The sequence below is a fragment of the Callithrix jacchus genome, chromosome 13 (assembly GCF_049354715.1).
Source record: "Callithrix jacchus isolate 240 chromosome 13, calJac240_pri, whole genome shotgun sequence".
Classification (NCBI taxonomy): domain Eukaryota; kingdom Metazoa; phylum Chordata; class Mammalia; order Primates; family Cebidae; genus Callithrix; species Callithrix jacchus.
In genome coordinates this window covers 14,854,166-14,873,406 of record NC_133514.1, presented here as the reverse complement: position 1 = coordinate 14,873,406, position 19,241 = coordinate 14,854,166, and the positions used below count along the sequence as shown (strand labels likewise).

Sequence of the window (19,241 nt, the reverse complement as noted above, 5' to 3'; positions counted from 1 at the left end):
TTTTTTTCACACTTGCTACCATTTCAAACTGTCAGTTTATAAGACTTGTAAGAAAAATAAATTAAAATTTTCTCACTTTCTTTGGAAGCCACACGATAGTTCCCAGATAGTTCATTCACTTCAGGAACCAGGACCATTCTCAATAACTATCAGTTGTTTCTCAAAATCAAACCCACTCTCTATGGACGAATATTTACTACTACTGAAAATATTGAAGATGCAGTTGCCTCATGGGCTCATTTCAGTGGTTTTCCAGTTGGGTCCCTTGAGATGCTAGCATTTATGAACATATCTGAGGGTTTTATCAAGGGGGAGAAGCAGCTGTGTGCCTCATTTTAACTAGACATTTTCTATTTCCTATATCAGGCTTGCATATGTTATTTATTTTAGAGGAAAAGGAGTTGCTGAAAATCAGTTTGTGAGATGCCCTTCTTAAGTCCTTCAGCCCCTTCCAACACTTTCTCCCTCTCCCTTGCTTCACGCCTCTTCACAGCATCTATCCACCTAATGCATTTCTTTGGCTGCTCATCAACTCTGTACCCACTAGTGTGTAACCTCTGTGAGTGGGGAGCTTTGTTTTGTTGTTGCGCCCTCACCACCTAGAAGGGTGCCAACACAGAGTGGATGTGTAGGAAGCATTTAATGAAAGAAAGCATGAACGATGTACTGAGTGGTTACCGCTTTTGGAGGCAGCGAGGGGTCTCTTCCACACCCTCATGTCGTATTTGTCAGTTGTTCCTCCCCTACTCACAGATATTGTGAGGAAAAGGGGCGATGGCAAGGGAGATTTCGCCATGAGACCTTTAACCCACCCCCACACCCCTGCCCCTCTAGATTAAGCATTCTTTGTGGGAGTCCGAGACTAAAAGAACTCGATAGTAGTACATTTTGGGGATTGCAGTTTTATATGTGCTCCATCTATTCCCACTATCAGAGAGCCAGGTGCTGGAAATAAAATTTTGATGACATTTTAGCTTAACAGAATCACAGAAGATAAAAGCTTCTGAGACATGGAAATTGATCCAGAAACTGAATATATCATCTTCTCGCCAGCTGCAGATTTGGGAATAAAATTCAGCCAGTACCCCAGTGGAGAGAGTTCAGGGACAAGGATTGTCCACACACCTTAAGTCTTAGTAAACACTGAGTCCAGATGGATGTCTTCTCCTTATTGAATAAGTCAATAGCAAACATTTCATCATGGGGCTTATGAAATCCTACTGCAAAAGGTGGGAGAGAAAACATCCTCCTGAAGATTCTGATAGAGAGGAAAGTCGAAAACAGCCTGCTGCAGAAGTAGGACATTTTAGGGAGTAATTTGCATAATAGGATGCAAGAAGACATGGCTTTAGTGACAAAGGGATACAAATTTATAATGGGAGAACATGCCGCAATGAAAATCTAAGAGGACGAGACAAAAAGGCAGTTGGATAAATTAAAGAATCACTGAAAGCTATTAAAATACAACAGCTGAATTACAAGCCACACTGAAGCAGGTTGGACACGAAAACAATGGAACCACTGAAGTGGAGAACACATGTGCTAATCCCTTCTGGAATGCGCAGAAAAAGTACAGGGACTTTTAACCATGTTGATGTAGGAGTGGATAATGGCTATCGAGGATAGAGAAGTGAGTCAGGCTCAGAAATGTTGATATTCCCAAGGAGGAAACAAAACAATGGAACGGAAGCAATCATCAACGATTTGATTGAACCAACTCTGCCACATTTGTTCCAAAAAGAACATATTTATTATATTTAAGGAAAAATCAGTGAAACATCTCCCTCCCTCCTTACAGTTCTTTTTTTTTTTTGAGAGGGAGTCTTGCTCTGTTGCCCGGGCTAGAGTGCAATGGCGTAATCTTGGCTCATTACAACCTCTGCCTCCTGGGTTCAAGCAATTCTCCTTCCTCAGCCTCCTGAGTAGCTGGGATTACAGGCTTGTGTCACTATGCCCAGCTAATTTTTATATTTTTAGTAGAGATGGGGTTTCACTGTGTTGGTCAGGCTGGTCTTGAACTCCTGATCTCATGATCCTCCTGTCTCGGCCTCCCAAAGTGCTGGGATTACAGGCGTGAGCCACTGGGCCCAGGCCCTCCTTATGGTTCTTATGCTTGTAGCAGTGTGATGGAGTGAGATCTGTGTGCCTAGGGTCTCAGGTGGTACCATCTTGGAAGAGGAGTACATAATATACAAATGTGAGCCATTTGTGAGCCAACCACATTATCTGTAGTCTTTCTAGAAGGTCCAATTCAGTGGCTTCTTCTTTCTTTCTTTTTTTTTTTTTTTTTAAGAGACAGTGTCTCTTTGTCACTTAGCCTGGAGTGTAGTGGTACAATCATGGCTCACTGCAGACTTGAATTCCTGGACTCAAGTGATCCTCCTGCCTCAGCCTCCTGGACTATAGGTGTGTACCACTATGCCCAGCTAATTTTTAATTTTTTTTTTGTATTATTTTGTAGAGATGGGGCCTTGCTATGTTGCCCAGGCTGGTCTGGAACTCCTGGACTCAGTGATGCTCCCACCTTGGCCTCCAAAAGTGCTGGGATGACAGGTGTGAGCCACAACACCCAGTCAATGGCTTCTTGTTAACTTTAAACTGCTACAGTTTAGTCCTACCTAAAATTTAGTGGCTATGAATTTTAAGACTCATAGGGTTCTCCAGACAAATGGAAGCACAAAGTTATGATTTTATCTACGTAATTTATTATATTGTAAGGCATTGGCTCATGACATAATGGAAATTGTCAACTGCTAAGATCTGTAGGGCGAGTTGGCAGGCTGGAGACACAGGAGAGCCAGGGGTGTAGTTCCAGTGTGAAGGTCAGCAGGACCAAGACCCAGGAAAAGCCTGTGTTTCGTTTTGTATCTGAAGGCAGGAAACAGCTGATGTCCCAGTGAAGGGTCAGGCTTTTTGTTCTATTTAGGCCTTCGACTGATTGGACAAGTCCCACCCACATTAGCAAAGGCAATGTAAATTACTTAGTTTCCTGATTCAAATGCTAATGCCATCCACCCTCACACTGATACCCAGAATAACGTTTCGGTACCTTGTGGTCCAACCAAAGTGATACATAAACTTAGCCATCACAGAGGCCTTGCCTGTCGTTGATCACATATGCCAATTCTTAATGTCTTTTACCTTCTGTGCTTGGGAGAGGGAAGGGACTAGAGTGAATTTAAAATAGCTCAGAAACACAGGGCCCAAGTCTCATCTGTGTCGCAGTGGCTATGAATTTTAAGAATCATAGGGTTCTCCAGAGAAATGGAAGCACACAGTTGTGGTTTTATCTATCTGATATAAGGAATTGAACTATGACATAAAGGAAATTGACAAGTCCCAAGATCTGCAAGGTGAGGCAGCAGGCTGGAGACCCAGGAGAGCCAGTGGTATAGTTCCAGCATAGATATGGCTGGCAGACTCAAAACCCTGGGAATCGGCAGGGCCTCTGAGACACTGTCCATAAGGAAAAGCATCTCTTGGAGAATAAAGTCATAAAAACCCACCTCCCTCCCAGACTGTGGTAGGTAGGCTCCGACTGATAGAATTTGCCTCTGGGAAGTGTGGGCTGAGCTTCTGACACAGCAGCAACGTTCACGTCAAGCACACACCACTGGCATAGGCACCAGTTACTTAGTCTTAACTGCATGCTGAAACTCCTGGGGAACCTCAGAAAATACCAGGGTCCCACCCAGGAATTCTGAATTCATTAATCTAGATATGGCCTGGGCATTGGGATTTAAAATAATTATAAACGGTGGTTTTCACTTTTGTGAATTTCTATGAGTTTTATCATATGCGCCAATTCATGTAACACCTGCTGCAGACAGGATGCAGAACAACCCCAATACTCCAAAGGTTTCCCCGCTGCTGACCCTTGGTGTCATTGTCGCTTGTTATTTCAACAGCTGCTGCTTTCTTAACTGAACAAGAAGGAACATTGGATCTAGACCCAAGGACATTCCTACAGTAGATCCAGAAAGGCGACCCAGTGTGGAAAGAAGATAAATCATTTTCTAACGAAAAACAGGTGATGCAAATAATTGAAAAGCTAGTCCAGATAGAAAATATCCTAAAATGGGATTGTTCTATGAGCTTAAAAATAGGGAACAAGATTTTCTTGGCAAAAAGCAGCATCCTATGACATGCAAGAGCCTCTAATGGCCATACTTGAGGGTTTGCACATAGGGAAGGAAATAAGACACCATTCATTCGGTCCAAATGAGTTAAATTATGATTGCTGCCAGATGTCCCTAGGCAAAAACAGGATTTCAAGCAGATGAAGCCTGTCTCTCTCCGTGGCTCTTTTTTTGTAAAAGCATCTCTGAACTAAGACTATTATTACAGCAGCAAGATTCTAATTAAGGTGCTGTCAGCCACAAAGCCAATTCACCCTGGAGGGTTCTCAGAAAGCTTTGAGGGTAACATTTATGGAACTTTATGCCATTCCTCTGTGTTGAGGCTTGGGGGAGGATTCTCTTGGAAAAATGACAGCTTCATCTCCCTCTTTTGGGAGCTGATTGTGAAGACAGGATTCTCTTCCTTCCCAGGACACGCCTCTCTCTTCCATCTTCTCAGTGCATATTCTTCTCTTGCTACCAAACCCTTTTCTCAGGCAGCACCAGGGAGATTGCTGAAATTACAGGCAGGAGTGGAGGATAACTGCAAGAAGTCCCTGGAGCTCATTAGTATCCACAGCGCCATATGCAAATGCATTTGGGGACAAGATTCATAGTTGAGTGTTCTCTAATGGAAGTAGAAACCGCTCTTGGTAATGCTAGGAGGCCAGCAGTATGAAAATTAAGCTTCACAATTTAATTTAACTGCCTCTTTTGGATCTGCAGAATGCATTAGGGGATTCTGCAATATGACAGTTGTGGGTTCACCTAAAAATGGCTAGGCTGGGGGCCTGAGACTGCACAAGTATCTTTCTGGCAATGTGATACTTGGCTACCTAGCCACCCACATTGTCAGTGGTAGGCCTGGGAGATACAGATTCTGTTCAACAGGCTGAGAGTAGTGTTTTTCCTATTCTCTGAGATCTGCACACTTGTATATCAAGACGTAACACAGGTTGCAGTCCTAAATGTCCATGATTGATCAAGGTAAAGGAACCGAGATCCAAAGCCAGAGCAAGAGAAAATGGATCCGATCTTCTAAAACAGGGTTTGGAGTTCTCGGTTCTAGCATTTTTGGCATTTTAAGTAGAGCTCTCCCTCAGATTACAAGATATTAGCATACTTGGACCCATGCCCTAAATGCAAAAAAAAAGCTCCTCCCAGTCCTTTTGACAGCTCAAACCTAACAAAGCAAACAACCATTCAGTCGAACAACCAGCCAATCAACCAACTGACCAGACAAATTCTGCACCCACGTTTCCAACATGCCTTGGTTGAGAAGTACTGAATTACAGACAGAATTTCTGGGAAGGAAGACTTACAGGGAGTGACCCAAAGTGATGATGGGCTTGGGTATCACATCTTCTTACAGGGAGAGTAAGCATTTTAACTCATTAGAAAAGTTATATTCATTACAAAAATTTAAGTGATACAGGAGTGCATGAAGTGAAAATATCTGTAATTCTCCTGATAACCACATTTGCAACTGTAAACAATGAAAGACATATCTATATTTGAACTCAACAATATCATCTCAAGGACTTACTCTACAGAAGTAATATCACTATTATGTAATGATAGAAGTAATGTCACTATTATGTCATGTGTAAGACCATGACATAAGGCTGGCTTATAAGAGCAAAACACTTGAAACAACATGTCAAATTAGAGGGAAGTCATTGAATAAGTTATGGTGTGTGCATAGAATAAACGCACTGTGGTCATTTTAAGTGGCGGAAGTTGATGTCCACATCAGAAAATTTATCCCTGATATATATATTATTATATATCCCTGATATATATTATATCAGGGATATATATATATATATATATTATTATTCACTGATAATAATATAAGGGAATATATATTATTCCATATTCCCTGATATATATTATTATCAGTGTGGGGCAGTGGCTCACACCTGTAATCCCAACTTGTGATGCTGTTGGGATGCTGAGGTGGAGGCTTGCTTGAAGCCAGGAGTTAAAGACCAGCCTGAGCAACATATCGAGGCCTCATCTCTTCAAAAAATTAAAAAATTAGTTAGGCATAGTGGTATACATCTGTACTCCCAGCTACTTGGGAGGCTGAGGTGAAAGGACCGCTTGAGCCCAGGAGTTTGAGGCTGCAGTGAGCTGAGATCGTGCCACTGCACTCCAGCCTGGGTGACAGAGCTGTCTCAATAAATAAAAACATAAAAAATAAATAAAAAGAAAAAGCAGGATGTAGATAATTTTACATAGATTTCCTTTTTCACTTAAAAATGTGTGTAAATATTTATGTGTGTGTGTTTCTGTGTAAACTTTGGAGTCAGGAAGGAGAGGTAGCAAATGGAAATGGAACTTCCTGGGGTTGGGATTGGATGGGGTATGGAGGAACATGGGGAAGAAGGATGACTCCTGCCTTAGCACACTTTTTTAAAGTGGCAGAATTATTAATGACTTTTTATTCTTTGTGATTAATAATATTGTTAATGATATTAAATTTTTTGTTAAATTATGTAGTAGCACAGGAAGATGAATTTGTTAAAAAGCAAAGTTGAACGTAAGTACTTAGCACATAGTAAGTACTCAGTGACATTTATTCAATAAGTTAGAAACAGCAGAAATCAAGCTGTGCATTTCACTTGGTGTTCTTAAAAAAGTGACTTTAAAGAAAATTAAACTTTTTATTTTGAGATAATTGCAGATTCACATGTAGAATCTAAAGAGACATCCCAGATACCCTTTACCTGGCTTCCCCTGGTGGCCAGCATGAGCAACATATCAAGACCCGGCAAAGGGGAGGGCCAGCGGGTGGGGGAGCTGGGGAGGGATAGCCTGGGGGAAAAATGACAAATGTGGGTGAAGGGGAGAAAGGAAGCAAAACACACTGCCATGTGTGTACCTATGCAACTGTCTTGCACGTTCTGCACATGTACCCCAAAACCTAAAATGCAATAAAAAATTAAAAAAAAAAATTAATGAGGCATAGTGGTATACATCTGTAGTCCCAGCTACTTGGGAGGCTGAGGTGAAAGGACCACTTGAGCCTAAGATCTCTGCAGTGAGCCGAGATCTTGCAAGCTGTCAAATCGTTCAGGGTGATGGTGGTAGCATTGTCAGTGTGGCACAGGGATGATTATCCGCTGACAACCACTGTTGATGACAGCAGAGGAATTGGAGCCAGGAGTGGTGTCCTCCTGTGACTGATGTGATGCTTCTTCTACATTCTCCTCTAAACTCGCTTGATGGATCTGCTCATTTTCTTAGCCTGGTTCTCCAGCCTTCCTGCCAATTCTCTGAGCTTGGTGATAGCCTTTTAATACATTTTAAGTTAGAGTTGGCTTCTGTTACTTGCAGTCAAGAATCATGTCTGCTAAACGTCACACCCTCTAGCACAGGCTGAGCTCAGTGAAGATGTACTGACTTTACTTGGACCTGTATCTAATGGTCCAGCCCTATATTGGGAGGTGGAGTGAATTCTCAGACTTACGTTGTCTAAACCATGGCATAGCAGTTATTTGAGAAGTGAGGGATCTGACCAATGAATTCCCTCAAGTTTTTAATTTGTTGGAGGGAGTTTTCTTCTAGAGTTGATGTATGACTGCAGATATATAGAATTGAGGATGGGAGGGTCTTGATTGTTTAGCATCAGAAATTTTTGTTACATATTTGACTTTGAAGATGAGACTTGGAGGGCTGGTGGACTCTAGTGCCTTGAGCTGCCCAAGGTCAGCTCTGGCATTCAACTTTTACCCTCCTTACAAGCTACTAAGTTAGCCTGTTACTGAATCATGGAATCTGGCAGAAGATACAAGACTTTTGGGTCAGAGACGAAGTACTTTATTACTCATGGCACATACTTACACTAAAAAATTATTTGTTGGTTATTGGAAATTAACATTTAAATGGGCATCCTGTATTTTATTTGTGAAATCTGGCAAATTCAGGCGCAGCATACTGCATGAACATTGGTATGTTTGTATTAGCTGGTGGTCAGAGCCTCTATCCTTGGCATACCAAGAAAGGCAGATGGGGGTACAAAGATGCAAGGGGCAGTGGTGGCAGCACTTCCGGCAGCTGAAGGACTGCAGGCATCTGTGGGTTCTCGCCACAAATGTGCTTTTCATCAGGGGGTGCATAGGCTCCTGGTGACCTGCTGAGAGCCAGCAGCAGTGGCAATGCCTACTTTGCACTCAGAACCTACTCTATGCTTGGGGGTTCTAGGCAGGAATGAAGGCAATTGTCTGATATTTGATTGATGAATGTCTTCTTTATTTTGCTCCCCGCCCATACCTTTCTTTTGCTTTTCCAGCCATTACAAAACATTTAAAACTGATTCTATGCATTACATTTCTCCTTGGATTTAGAGTGACGTCTCTTTTCCTGGCTAGACACTGATAGATACAGGTATAGTGGCTCATTCTTGATTTATAAGCCTATGAATTGTAGCCCACTTCTCAGCATGTAATGGATGTATAAGAACTGCTACTTAAAAGTAATTAAATTATTGCTGGAGATTCATAGTTAAAGGCACAGGATAAAATTATCCTAAAATAAATGGGAATCAAAGGCACGGGGGATGTTACAGGAAAACTTTATTGAGCCAAGTGTTAAAAATAATGTGGTGTCAGGTGAGATATTATGTAGAGCTCAGAGAATGAGGCAGTGGAAGATAGATTATTATACAGAAAAGTTTCTTTTATTTTCAGTGCACTTCCATTCACAATACTAATCACAGTATCCAAGTGTTAGTCTCTTCTATAAATCTCCCCAAATGACGAAATGAAATACAATATTGCATTCATAGAAGATGAGTATTTCAGCAGAGTGAGCATAAAAGTAAAGATGGATATTCTACAGTCATCGATTCAACATTTTTTATTATGTGTTATGTGCAAAGCACAGGGTATTAGGCTTGTATTAGCAGAGTTAAAGTGACCTTCCAGATACAGTACATTGGCATACATATAGTGATTGTCAAGGGAATCTCAAATCTTTCTTTTAGAATCTATGAGCTTGATTTCTTAGTTGCTTTCAAGCATAACTTGCAAGAGCTGATGGCATCTGAAATGTGTGTTAACATAAGACACCAACTGATATTTACATTGTTACTTGGTTTGCTAATAAGTATTGCTTCATTCATTGCTCCTGTTTTAGGAGCTGCTTGAGGAAGAGTACCCCCTACACTCTCACCAGCCCACCTTCTGACTCCCACCATTACAAAGGGAAATTCTAGAAAAACATCTCACCTAAACTATAGCTAGAGCAAACCTGCTTGAAAATTTAGTGGTTCCAAGTTTCCCAGTCTCTGATTTTAGGGATCTGTGATGCATTACTCATTAGTAGAGTCAGGGCCAACTGCTACCCCTGTGATGGTTAATTTTATGTGTCAACTTGACTGAGCCAAAGGGTGCCCAGTCAGTTTGTCAAACTATCCTGGATGTGTCTATAAGGATGTTTCTGAATGAGGTTAACATTTGAATTAGTAGACTGAGTAGAGCAAATTGCCCTCCCTTGATGTGTATGGATTTAATGCAACCAATTCAAAATATGCATAGAACAAAAAGGCTGAATAAGAGGACACTCTTCCTGCCTCACTGATGAGCTGGGACATAGATATTTTCCAGCATTCAGACTCTACTGAGACATCAACTGTTTTTGGTTCTCAGGCCTGCTGACTTTCAGACTGGAACTTACACCATCAATTTTCCTCGTTTTCAGGTCTTCAGACTTGAACAGCAACTACACGTGAGCTTACTTGGGTCTCTAGCTTACAATCTGCAAATCTTGGGACTTCTCAACCTCTGTAATTGCATGGCTACTTCCTTGTAATAATTCTTTCTCTTTCTGTATATGTGCATCCTGTTGGTTCTGTTTCTCCAGAGAACACTGACTTTTATACTCTCTAAATCAAAGTAACACAGGTTCCTTGTGGCAGAGGGAGGATGCAAGGAATTTATGAAAAGATCATCCTACCTTGAACTTAAAATATGGAGAGACAAAAAAGAAACATATGAGAAGTTAAATAATATGTTTAAGTAATACATGTCCTTCATGCAGATATCATCAGAGAAGCCTTTTTGGAGAAGGGATTTCAGATGCATCACAAAGAATGAATAAACAGAGAGATGACATTCTAAGGGTGAATGTCACAGAGGAAATTGTAGCATGGCAATGAGTAGATATTAATAATTCCAGAAGAAGTGTTGACTTGATCCAGCAGGAAAATGCTCACAGATGCCTGCTGTCCCTCAGCCACCTGTCGATTCTGCCGCCATGGCCCCCACAAGTCTCTCATGCTCCTGTCTGCTTTTCTGGGTATGTCCCCAAAACAAGACTTGGCCAGGTGTGATGGCTCATACCTATAATCCCAGCACTTTGGGAAGCTGAGGCAGGCAGATCACTTGGGGTCAGGAGTTCGAGACCAGCCTGACCAACATGGTGAAACCCCCATATCTACTAAAATATATACAATTTAGTTGGACTTGGTGGCATGAGCTTGTAATACCAGCTCAGAGGGAGGCTGAGGCAGGAGAATCACTTGAATCTGGGAGGAGGAGGCAGCAGGGAGCCAAGATCATGCTGCTGTACTCCAGCTTGGGCAACAGAATGAGACTCTATCTCAAAAAAAAAGAAAAAAGAAAGAAAGAAAAAAGAAAACAAGGTCCTGACTGCCAGCTAACACAAATATGCTGAGGATGTTCCTGCAATGTGCTGGCCCTACATTTGCCAGTTTTAGTAAATAAAATAAAGAACACCCAGTTAAATTTTAATTTCAGATAAATAATACATTGTGTTTTTTCAGTAAAAGGATGTGCTATGAGTAATGAAGTCCTTGGTCTCTGAACCAGGAGCCTTGTGTATTCTGCCAGATTAAAGACTGAAATGCAGACTGAGGTCAGATTGTGGAGGGCACAGCTATTAATTGCAAGTGTGTGCAATTAATTTATATTATTATTGCTACTGAAGACTTGCCTTCTAAATGATACTTGAGTTTGGTGGGTGTAGTGGGTTGATGGTACCCCTAAGAGATGCCCATCTGGAAATTGAGAGTATAACCTTATTTAGAATAAAGATCTTTGCAGATGTTATCAAGTTAGGGCACTAGTCCTGTTAGGAACCGGGCTGTATAGCAGGAGGTGAGCAGTGGGCAAGAGAAGCTTCACAGTATTTACAGCCTCTCCCCCTCACTCACATTACTGTCTGAGCTCCACCTCCTGTCAGATCAGCAGCAGCATTAGAGCTCTCATAGGAGCGTCGAACCCTATTGTAAACTGCGTTTGAGGGATCTAGGTTGCACATTCCTTATGAGAATCTAATGCCTGATGATCTATCACTGTCCCCCATCACCCCATATAGTTGCAGGAAAGAAAGCTCAGGGCTCCCACTGATTCTACATTATGGTAAGTTGCATAATTATTTCATTATGTATTACAACATAATAAAGTGCACAATACACAGAATGTTCTTGAATCATCCCCAAACTATCCTTTACAACCTGTTCTGTAGAAAAGTTGTCTTCCACGAAACCAGTCCCTTGTGCCAAAAAGGTTGGGGACCCCTGGGTTAGGGATCTTGAGATGAGATCATAGGTTGGGGCCAAAATCCAATAACAGATGTCTTTATAAGTGACAAAAACAGAAACACAGAGAAGAAGGCCACAAGAAGATGGAAGCAGAGGTTGGAGTTATGCAGCCGTAAGCCAAGAAATGCCAGGGAGAAAGATGCCCTACCCAGAAGAGAGGCATGGAACGGATTCTCCCCTGGTGTCTTCAGAAGGAACCAACCCTGCCCACTACTTAACTTTGGACTTCTGGCTTTCAGAACTGTGAGTGAATAAATTTCTGTTGTTTTAAGCCTCCCTTTTGGTGATGATTTCTTACAGCAGCTGTAGGAAATACATACAGTGCGATGTAGGTAGAGTACACGCGACAGTGAGCCTGGTGTTGGGCAGATAGTGAATACAGGACGTATTGAGAACCCAAGTTATTTCTGTGAGCTCTATTTGATCAAGAACAGTAGTTTCTATGTGTTGATTTTTCATAAACTCTATCTACATGACATGAACACGATTAGTTAAAAATTTTTAAAAATGCAGCTGGGTGCAGTGGCTCAAACCTGTAATCCCAGCACTTTGGGAGGCCAAGGTGGGTAGATCACCTGAGCTTAGGAGTTCAAGACCAGCTGGCCAACATGGTGAAACACCATCTCTACTAAAAATACAACAATTAGTGTGGCTTGGTGGTGTGTGCCTGTAATCCCAGCTGCTCCAAAGGCTGAGGCAGAAGAATCGCTTGAACCCAGGAGGCGGAGGTTACAGTGAGCCAAGATCGTGCCACTGCACTTTGGCCTGGGCAACAGAGCAAGACTCCATCTCAAAAAAAAAAAAAAAAAGAAAAAAGAAAGAAATGATAGCATTTGTGGGATGTGAAACCCATGTACAGTGGGTTTGGCAAGGCCCACTGGGTGTCTTGACTGAGTATGCATGGATTTTAGTATGCATGGGGTTTGTAGGGGAAGCTGGAACCAATTCCCCATGTATATTGAGGGCTGACTGTATCTCTTTAAGTGGATTAATCCCTAAGGTCTCACTCTACACATTGGTATATTTTGCCACCTTCTCCTTCTTAGTGCAGCCCACCCCCATGGTCATTCTGGAGGAATGTGCAGAGAGCTTCTGTATGTAACTCATACACAGAACAGAGGAAAGATCCTCTGTTGGGTGGGACAAAGGGATTAAATCCTACAGGTGAAAGTGTCCCAGGCCAGTGATGACAATGATGACATCCACAGCAACTACCTTTCTGAGACATTCACATGCACCATTCTATTTTATTCCCCCAACGGTCTGTGAGGTATTCTGTCATCCCCTATTAGACAGGAGGATAGGGAGAGGCTTTGAGGGATTAAGGAACTGGTCAGTGTCACACAGCTAGTAAAGGGACTTGTAGAATTTTAACCTAAGTTTCTCTGACTCCAAATCCTTATCTAACTCTTAACTAGCGCCCTATTCTCTCTCCTCCTTTGAGGAATCATATAATTACAGAAACGCAGAGTCTTCGTGTTGGAAGTGCCATGAGAGATCGTCTATGATTAGGAGTGAGGCTTATTTACATACCAAGGCCTCATGGTGTGGTTTTATCTGATCTGGGGCCAGGATCCAGGGTTTACCATGAAGACACCTTCCACAGCCCTTTAGTTTTGCAGAGGCAAAGACATGGCATGAAGAGGATTTAATTGCTTCCATTTTTCTTTTAAGAGCAAAGAGCTTTCTAGGAAATATAGCAGTGTTTTAAAGGTCAAGGCTGATGGCTTGTGGGAAGAGCAGGAGAGATTGATTTATGGGGATTGGAACAGAAGACATGGTATCCGATGGCAATGAGACAAATAAAAGAACAGGGCTTGGCTGACTGTGTTCCAGTTCTTGTCTGTATGAGCCCTGTCTAGGGAGGGCTTCAAAGAATGTTCAGGCCATTTAGTTGGGGACTGAGACTGGCATTTGCAAGGACAGAAAACTTAAAAGCTAGAGTGCACGGGAAATGAAGAGTGCTTTGGTTAGGATTAAAACTGGGACTCTACTTAATTTATTCATGCAGTCAGCAGATCTTTTTGAGCCCTTGCTAATGTGCCAGGCATTGTACTGGACACCGGAGGAACAATGGGAATTCCAGCATACGTGGTCCCAGCCAGGCTGCATGGAGTTCACAGCCGAGTCAGGGAGACAGATGTTGGCCTAATAAACACAAATTAGTTATTTCATTACAATTTAGTAAGTGCTACAAAGAAGCACAGGATGCTATCGGAATGCATATGAAGAGACCGTGACCCAGTCTTGGGGTCAGGGAAGGAAGCTCAGTTCAAATAGGCTGCTGTCTGAAGGATGAGTAAAAGAGGCTGAGAGTGTGTGGAGAGGGGGAGCCTTCCAGACAGGCAGGAGGGAGCAGCTAAGTTCAAGGAGTTGGATGGCAGAAAGGGAGGGAGAGCAAAGAGGGAGAGCAAAGAGGAGGGGATGAGAAGCCGGATCAGCCAGGGTCTTGTATGGATTTTTGATTTTATCCTAATAGCAATGAGAAATCACTGGGAGGTTTTAAGCAGGGAAGGACATGAATTATCTGGCAGAAGGCCAGGGAGGGATTTAGGCCAAATGCTCATTAGTAGTGATGAGTTGTCACTTGCTGGGCCTTGGTCTTTTTGCCTAAAATGGCTTGGATCCCAGAAGGGATAGCTGTGGACAAAGTAGGATGTGGGGTTTCTGGGTCCTGCCCACCCACTCAACAGAATTGTAGCCAACCCTACCTTATGGGTAGCAGAAGCATCTGCCCCAGGGCCTGGAGTTCATGTAGCAGAGCTTCTCTAGTTCCTGCCAGGGAGTGACTCAGATACTCTGTGGCAAGTTTGCATTGGAAAAGACAGGCACTTGTGGTAATAGTTCTCAGAGGAAGGTTTGGGATTGCTGGAGATGAGCAGTCAATTCTCAGGCCAGGGCAGAATTGGTTTGGGCAAATCATCTACCTGTAGGCAATTTCCCCAGTGAAGCAGGCAAGGGCCAGTATTGAGTTGAACAGAAGTTTTCTTCAAAGGCCACAGTAGACTCAGTTCAAATAGACAGCCCTCTAGTGCACAGGCTTTTTGGGTGAGAGATGTTGCTCTATTCCCTTTTGTCCTGTTCCTTAACCCAGCTGGGAGATGGCTGTGGCACTCCATAACAAATAGATTTAGGTGAAGGCTGCTGTAGTAGGGGAAAAAATGCTCATGTTTCTAATAAACTTGAGCTAATAAACTTGTGATGTTTATTCAAGGACTTGAACCCAGACAGTGGTATGGCTTTCTGGGGAGGCATACTACAGACTGTAGATCCTTGAGGCACTGGCTTGGTAGCACCTAGAGCGGCAGACGCACATCGTTTAGACACATTTAGGGTTTGTTTTCTACTTAGAGACATAACCAGAATGACCACTAACATGCATACAGTGCTTCTTATGTGTGTAAGCCCTTCTCCTATGTGATCTCATTCATTTTTTTTTTTTTTAAAGATGAGGTTTCAGTCTGTTACCCAGGCTGAAGTGTAATGGCATGGTCACAGCTTATTGCAGCCTTGACCTCCCAGGTTCAAGTGATCTTCCTGCCTCAGCCTCCTGAGAAGCTGGGACTACAGGCATGCACCACCATGCCTGGCTCATTGTTTTTTTTTTTTTTTTGTAAAGATGGGGTTTCACTCTGTTGCCCAGGTTGGTCTCAAACTCCTGAGCTCAAGTGATCCTCCTGGCTTAGCCTCCCAAAGTGCTGGAATCACAGGTTTGAGTCACTGCACCTGGCCATGTCGTCTCCATTAATCTCTACTACTACCCTATAAAGTAGATGCTACCATAGCATCCTCATTGTACAGAGGAGGAAACAATAGCAAAGAGTAGATACTTACTGTGAGTGTCAGAAGTGGGATCTGAACCCAGGTGGTCTCATGGCAAAGGCCATGGTGTCACCCAATCTGTAGAATGAAGAACAGGGCCCTGGGCTTGGGGCCACACATTCTGGAGAGTGCCTTGTATAAATGGCAGAGGGACACTGTGTCCTTAGCCAGAGCATACAACCTGGCTTTGAGGTACTAGAGACTCAGGGATCAAGAGAAAGACAGAGATTGAAAATGTAATTTTAAAGCCTTTGTTATATTTAGAAGAGACAGAATAAGAGATCCTCAGAAATGGCCTGTGAACTAAAAGGGTCACAATTTACATTACTAAACATTTTAAGTAATCACAATTATTTCAAATGTTCCTTTATGAGAGCAGAGTTAATTGACAGAGCTCCCGCGGCACACACACAAAACCCAAGCTGGGTGCCAATTAACCCTTTATCGTGTGCTGGTGCCAATTAACCCTTTATCGTGTGCTATCTCTCAAATGAATTTTAGTTCGCAGGAGCAACCCTTTTAGATTTGCTGATAGCCTGGAAAGAGGGAAACCATGAATTATTTTCCTTTTTCATCCCTCCATTTTCTGTCTGCTTCCTTCTCTGAGAATCACCAATGGCCAACTATACTCCATGACCAAGGCTAGATGCGTGCAGCATGGGCCCCACTTATCTGTGTGATCTCCAGCCAAATAAGGGAGTCAGCGCTTGTTTTGGAAGCTGCTGCAGAGGTCACATCTGGTTCTGAAATTGCTTCTGTTTTCCAGATTCTGAGACTGGAAGGAAATGTGGAGCTTTGGAAACGTGTGACTCACGGGCTGCTAGGGCTGATTGGTCTAAGCTTTGGAGGCACCGAGGGAGCTTCACTGGATCCAAAGCCCACCTCTCAAGACCCAGGCACCTGGACAGCATCCTCCACTGGGGCTGAGCAGCTGCAGCAGCAGGACATGGGACTGGGAGCTGTTCTGATCCACGCTGTGCAACTTACATGACAAGGATAGAGGGAGATTCATTTTGTAAAGCCTTAATTTATCTATAAATATAAGGCATTGAATTAATAGAAGAGTGAGTTTAAAATTTTATATGGCGATGAGCTATTTTATATCTGGAGTACATTGAATTTATCTGCTGAGTTTAGTTAAATGAGACAACTCAGTATAATTGAAAGTGAAAAATAAATGAAGTGGCTTCTTGATTCAGTATTCATTGCAACACTGGGATAAATTTAATTAAAATATTTTTGGGGACAGCAGACAAGATATCTATAAAAGTTCTAAAGACTGAATGCCTATATCATTCATTCTGTGTGGATTTATGGAAACAGTGCCAAGGATTGAAAGTCAGCCACTGGATTTGCTGAAATAATCAGATATTAAAGAAACTGAGAACTCTAACCTTACATCTTCACCAAACTGAATTCCAGATTGAAGAAAAGGGTTAAATATAACTCATAGGCTTAAAAGCATGAGAAAAAAACACAAGTAAAAATTATGTAGCAGCCAAGGACTCTCTAAACATGACCAAAATCAGAAATCATAGAGGAAATATTAACAGATTTGATTTTTAAAAAATTCAAAGGGAAAAAGCAAAGCAAAACAAAAGTACATTATGTCAAAAGACAATATAAACAAATTGCAAGGATGAACAAAACCCTTGGAAAATATTTGCAGCGTATGCAGTGGAGTCGAATTCTTTATTATAGAAAGAGCTCTTACAATTTAATAAGGAAAGGCAGACAGTGGAAGAGACACAAAGGGTGTAAAAGGAGCTGAAGCTGTATCTGTTGTCAGTAAGTTTATGAAGTGACGGGCCACCTAGTCAGGAATCAAATTTGCTTAAATATCAAGGTGCCTGTTTATCAGAAAGACAAAGAAGCAAATCGAGTGATATGGAGACATCCATACTGCTTTTAAACATTGTTAGTGGAAAGGTAATGACATAGGCTCCTGGGGATGGGGAGAGGTTTGTTAAAGGATACGAAATTACAGCTAGGTAGGAAGGACAAGTTCTAGTATCTAGCACTCTAGGGTGGCTATAGTTAACAATATGTATCTAGTTCAAGTAGCTAGAAGGAAAATACTGAATCTTCATGACACAAAGACGCGGTAAATGTTTGAGATGATGGGTATGCTAATTACCCTGATCTGATCACTATGCATTGTATGTTTGGAAACAGCACTCTGTACCCCTTAAGTACGTACAATTATGTGTCAATAGAAAATATTTATAGTGAAAAACCCTAGTGTATATTCTTCTGGAGAGCATTGTGGCCATCTGTATCAAAGCTTACAATATGCATATGCTTTCAAGCAGAAATTTCACGTTCATTTATTAATCTTAAAGAAGTAGTAGCGGATATGTGCAAGGACTTATCCACGAAGTTATTTATGGAAGTGTTTTATAATAGGCAAACATTGGAAGTAGCCTAGATAGGCAGTGATGGGCATTGGTTAAGGAACTCATGGTATGAACATATAATAGAAAAGTCTATAGCTATTAAGAATTATTTGTGTCCTTTTTGTTGATTTTACATTATGTGGATAATGGTTAGGTGTATAAGCTCTGAGGTCAGCCCCCTGGCACTGAGCCTAGGCTTCAATTCTTGCTGGCCGTGTGACTTTGAGCAAGTAACTTAACCTGTCTGTGCCTTGGTTTCTTCGTCTGTAAATTAGAGGCATATAGTACTACCTACATCATAGGTTGGTTATAAATATCAATTTAACTAAAATGCTTAGAATAATATTAAGTCTATAACATTAACCTGAGGAACACTAGCTATTTTTATTCTATTGCTTAGTGAATAAAATAAGCTACATTTTTGTTGAAATACTTTGTGTCTGCAGAAGAAATGATTTGTTCAGGAATCTAATTGCTGGAAGAATTAAAGAGTGGCATTGCTCTACAAGATTTTCTTACATGTTTAACCATGTAATGGAATCACATAGAGTTACAGAGCTTCGGAAAAGAGTGATCCCCTTGGCTGCAGATGACAACGGGCTGCTGAAGGAATAGCTGTGCTGAAGAAAAACATGTATGTGTGTTCTTAGAGATTACACACAAACGCACGTACACACAGACTACACACACCAAATGCGGGCCAAAATATGAATCAGAATCACTGCATCTCTGTATTATTTTGTTCTTTTGGAAGTAAGATATCTAAACTCCAAAAAACATTAATTTGGAATAATTGGGCTTTGGGTGCCATTCTTCTCTAATATGTCTGCATCTACATCTATATCAAATGAGAAAAATACAGAAGTCATACATCCAAAGATTAACGGTGATTATCTCTGCATGGTGCCTTTAGTTTGTGTTTTTCTATGTTTTCAATATTTTAGCATTTGTTTTTGCAAAGAAAAGCTATCTGATATAGTTAGGCTTTGTGTCCCCACCCTAAACACCTGGGGATTATAATTCAAGATTACAGTTCATCTTAATCTTGAATTACAGTCCCCAGGTGTTTAGGGAGAGACCGGGTGGGAAGTGATTGGATTATGCAGGCAGTTTCCCCATCTTACCCTCCTGATAGTGAGTGGTTCTCCTGAGAGCTGATGGTTTTACAAGTGTCTGCCATTTCCCCTGCTTGCACTCTTTTCTCTGCTGCTGCCTTGTGAGAAGGTCCAAGTTTGCTTCCCCTTTGCCTTCCACCACGATTCTAAGTTTCCTGAGGCCTTCCCAGCCATGCAGAACTGTGAGTCAATTAAACCTCTTTCCTTTAAAAATTATCCA

The 19,241-nt window shown here is 41.8% G+C and overlaps 1 long non-coding RNA gene across 1 annotated transcript in view; it reads left to right on the top strand.

Annotated features, from left to right (window-relative positions):
- The window catches only part of LOC103787449 (uncharacterized), a 39,215-nt gene extending 20,879 nt beyond the window's left edge, over positions 1-18,336 (top strand). The window contains exons 2-7 of the long non-coding RNA XR_013525494.1: positions 3,909-4,030; positions 8,471-8,510; positions 9,773-9,851; positions 11,463-11,506; positions 11,733-11,931; positions 16,277-18,336. This is a non-coding gene — a long non-coding RNA (uncharacterized LOC103787449). The remainder of the gene's footprint in view (positions 1-3,908; positions 4,031-8,470; positions 8,511-9,772; positions 9,852-11,462; positions 11,507-11,732; positions 11,932-16,276) is intronic.
- The last annotated feature ends 905 nt before the right edge of the window (positions 18,337-19,241 follow it).